The sequence below is a fragment of the Coenobita brevimanus genome, chromosome 19 (genome assembly GCF_032717465.1).
Source record: "Coenobita brevimanus isolate Jiangsu-jjx chromosome 19, ASM3271746v2, whole genome shotgun sequence".
Lineage (NCBI taxonomy): Eukaryota > Metazoa > Arthropoda > Malacostraca > Decapoda > Coenobitidae > Coenobita > Coenobita brevimanus.
In genome coordinates, this window is record NC_136972.1 from 9,627,679 (window position 1) to 9,632,158 (window position 4,480).

General features: G+C 43.1%; 1 pseudogene; it reads right to left on the reverse strand.

The window, feature by feature from the left end:
* Positions 1-1,372: 1,372 nt before the first annotated feature.
* LOC145391797 (5S ribosomal RNA) lies at positions 1,373-1,492 on the reverse strand (annotated as a pseudogene).
* Between the last annotated feature and the right edge of the window lie 2,988 nt (positions 1,493-4,480).

A 4,480-nucleotide genomic window follows, 5' to 3' on the forward strand; every position in this document is an offset into this window, starting at 1 on the left:
GCCGCTGTCGGCAAAGTCGCTAGACTGCGACCGGGAGGGGCCTGTGCCGCCAGCCCTACCCTGCCAGTGGTGGAAATCGAAGGACCACCGCATTTGCTGACAATAAAGTAGCGGACATTGCTAAGGGGTATGAAAATAGGTGTGATATCTAATGTGCATGTAGTGTGGCGTAGACAGTTGGAGGCAGAGGTATTATGAGAGTATGCTGGCCTGCTCTCTGTAAATGAAAACACTGAAAATGTTCAGCAAAGGGAGATGGTCAGGAACAGCTGAGGGCTGGTGAAACGGGAGCTCCAGCTTTCCCTGACACCAGCTAACCATCTACCTCGGGAGTACCGTTTTTTTCTTCTACTCCCTCGAATAATAATAATAATAATAATAATAATAATAATAATAAAATCAACAACAACAACAACAATAATAATAATCTATCTATCTATTGCCAGACGCCTCAATCCCGTTTGAGGTGGCCACAAACAAATCGCCTCCAAGTCGCCCTGTCCCCCGCCATTTTACTGCCCTGCTCCCAACTCACACACCCCTCTCTCATATACCTCTCCACCCAATCCCTCCATCTCATCCTCTGCCTCCCCCTCCCCCTTCCCCCCTCCACCTCACTCAAATACACTCTCTTCGTCAGTCTTTCACCCTCCATCCTCTCCACATGGCCAAACCACCTCAGTGTGTTCCTCATAACGCTTCCCTATCACATCCACATCCACACCACAACGCTCCTTTATATCCTCATTCGTCAGCCTGTCTCTCCATGTGACTTCACAGGCTCCTCTTAAATAACTCATTTCCACTGCTCTCACTCTTGACTTGTGTCCTTCCAACAACGTCCAAGCTTCACTTCCATACGTTAGGAGTTGGTATCACAATACTGTCATGTAGTAACTTTTTCACTTCCATGCTCACTTCCCTGTTTCTTATCACTGATTTCAAAGAACCAGCAACCTTTCTTCTCCTGGTGTATCCTTTTTCAAGCACTTCACCCTCCAAACCTCCATCCTTACTTCATCACACTACCCAAGTACTTAAACGTACTCACATTTTCCCAATTCCTCACCATCCAACCTCGCTGTAGACTCACTGACTTCACCTCTCTCAAAAAGACCATCACTTTACCCTTCCCTACATTCACCTTTAGTAGTAGTAATAGTAGTAGTAGTAGTAGTAGTAGCAGTAGTAGTAGCGTAGCAGTAGTAGTAACAAACAACAATAATAGTAATAATGATAATAATAATTCATTTTTTTCATATCTATTACCAGACGCCATGCATATCCCAGATGGGGTGGTCAAGGGCTTAAAGTTAATTGTTTTACAGGGAGGGGCACTAATCCTCCACCAACCCCACTTGACACGTAGGGATGCCAACAGCATCTGGTGTTCCCAGGCGGTCACCCATCCAAGTACGAACCAGACCCAACGTTGTTTAACTTCGCTGATCGGACGGGAAGCGGTGTACTCAACGTGGTAAAGGATAAAAATTAGTTTAACCTTTTTCAACCACAGTGTTATACATTTTTTTTTTTATCTTTCTTGGAGCAGGTGACTACTTGGTGGCGACCATCATCCACTCACTTGTTGTGCTGCCTACCTCTTCCTTCACCATTGTCATTCCATATCTCTGTCTTTCATCACTCTTCTTGTTTTTCTCATCCTTCGTGTCACATTTTATTACTGATCTTTCCTGTAAAGATGGCTCTACAATGAGTGACCAGCATAATAGTTTTCTGTAAACGTGGAAACCATTTGCAGTGCCGGGTGGTATCCATATAACCAAAAACTGAGTGATGTGGAGCCTACTATGATGCTTCTGTTGACTGGCTGGAGAGGTTTAAATGCGGCGTCTATCCGGGAACCAAACCTTACTCTTCCCAGTGCCTTGCTGTGGAGAGACGCTGCCAGAAGCAAGGGAACATCAGTTCACTGCATGGGATGGCCCTGCAGAGAAAGTTGCTTGCTTGCAGGTGATAGGTCTGCTCGATCAGACAGACTAGGGTTGATCAACAACAAATCCTATTGGCGACCTCTCGGACTGAAAGGGTTAAAAAAGGTTATATTCACCCTCCAGTTCGTAACACTGAAAACAACTGCCATGGTAAATATTAATCATGAGGAATAACAGATGAAACAATATAGCCATCACAAATCATAATCGCGAGATATAGAAAAGGGAGGGTGGCAGCTGTGAAAGAAGTGTGCTTGAAGGATAGGAAGGAGGTTAAGGAAGTTGGCTCCTGGACACACTTCTAAAATGTTGACCAAACCCGGAGGAAGTGCGAGGAGAGAAGGAGGGACGAGAGGGGTGGAGGCAAAGAGTGAAGGAAAGAAAGGAGAAGAAAAGAGGAGAGAGAAAGAGGAAAGAAATAAAAGGAAGGAAATGTGATGGGCAAATGAAAAGGGTGATTGGAAGAGAGAGAGAGAGAGAGAGAGAGAGAGAGAGAGAGAGAGAGAGAGAGAGAGAGAGAGAGAGAGAGAGAGAGAGAGAGAGAGAGAGAGAGGCTATTTTCTGACGAAAGAATAAGCTGTTCTAAGCTTATATTTGATTCAGTTTGATTTTTTTCTATGAAGTCCTACAATATTTACCAGCATTCTTCTTATATTTGGCGAGTTTCAGACGACGAATGATAATAAACCTTGACTCATTTCTGATACGTCTCCCCACCCTCCCGTGTGTGTGTGTGTGTGTGTGTGTGTGTGTGTGTGTGTGTGTGTGTGTGTGTGTGTTTTATGTGCTCGACCCTGAGCATTGGCTTCACAGCCTGTTCCCGAGGCCCAGTAGTCCTCCTACACACCATACACCTCTACATGTCACCACTTCGGCGCTAACACCCACCGTCCATATTGAATACATGCTAGGGCTGTCTCATAATGGACTGGTTTATTGGTATTTGCGGGGGTATTTTTACGACATGTCGGCGGGTCTTCTGGTAGATCGGTAAAGTCTGCTTTGTATGAAATTGAAATCTTAAACTGTTCCCTGCCCCAGCGGGGATTTGAACCTGGGTCCGGTAGGACAGCAGGCCACCTCTCAACCAATTTTGTGTGTGTGTGTGTGTGTGTGTGTGTGTGTGTGTGTGTGTGTGTGTGTGTGTGTGTGTGTGTGTGTGTGTGTGTGTGTGTGTGTGTGAAGATATGGGGAAACACAAGGAATAAATTTTGGATTGGAAGAGAAAGAGAGAGAGAGAGAGAACATGAGCTAAGGAACGGAGAGGGTATTTTGTTATTAGTACTGCTTTTTGGCCACAGATTCATAAGTGCTGAATTAGTCATCATTTACCAATTGAATGTTATTACATTATAAACAGTAATTTTAATTTCAGAAAGGCTTTGTTACATACTTTTATTATTAAATATGTCCGTAAGGTATTTACTAACAATTTAACATTTTAGATCTGGATTTCTCTTATGTTCATATTTCCTGCTCCTCTGTTTTTAGTGTTATAAGACTAGTATAATGATTTTTAACAATATAATTATGATAAAGATAAATTACATTAAAGTATTGAAGATCTTATATGCACTATTTGGTTGTCTTTGACCTCCATCTGATCCCTACCCTGCTGTCGGAATGCTACGCCATGTCTCTTTGTTCAACGATTTTATTCAAAGGAATGATGTCTCGCACTGAAGGAGTAAACGTGCTGTAGCAAAGGGTATTTAGGAGTTAATTACTGAGAGTCAGCAAAGAAGGTTTTAGTACCCCCGGTTCGAAGCTTGTCATCCGACTTGTTTTCATCAAAGAGAAACATTTATGGCAGGACTTAATTGCGCTGTGTTCCAGGCATCATGTATTAGGTGCGAGTAATTATACAGCTTCGTGTTGCCAATATTTTCCATCCTCTCAACCCCTATAACATTTTAAGAAAAGTTTCGTATTCGGGCTAAAATGGGTTCTATCTAATCTCTTCAGGTTCAAGTCTCTCCTAAGCTGAATAATATCGTGTAAAGATACAAAGAATACAGTGATAAATAAATAAAAAGAGATCCCAAGCCGAACTTCAGACAATGTTTCAAGACAGTTTGAAGCTTTTTCTTTATGCATCTCTGATTCGGACTAAGGAAGTGAATCTCAATTTGTTTTATTTCTATTACCTACAGGGGCGTACCTAGAGATTTGGGGGCCCGGGGGGCAATGTTCTTTGCGGGGCCCCCCTCCTGAAGGGGGCCCCGCAAAAGGAATCTAAAGCCCCCCCCCTCATTCTCGCTAAAACTTATCTAATATATCAGCTGGGATTGTCGGGATGATAAATATATGTATTTTTAAATATTATTAAAAAAGCTTATAAATTTTTAAGGCTTTTTGGGGCCCTCCTCATTTGGGGGCCAGGGGGACAGTTTCAAACAGTCCCCCCCCCCCCTCAGGTACACCACTGATTACCTACTATTGTTAATTTGGATTTTGTCAAATGAGAACGTGCTCGTTCACATAACGTTGGACGCAGTACAGAAACTTTTCGCAATATTCTTCAT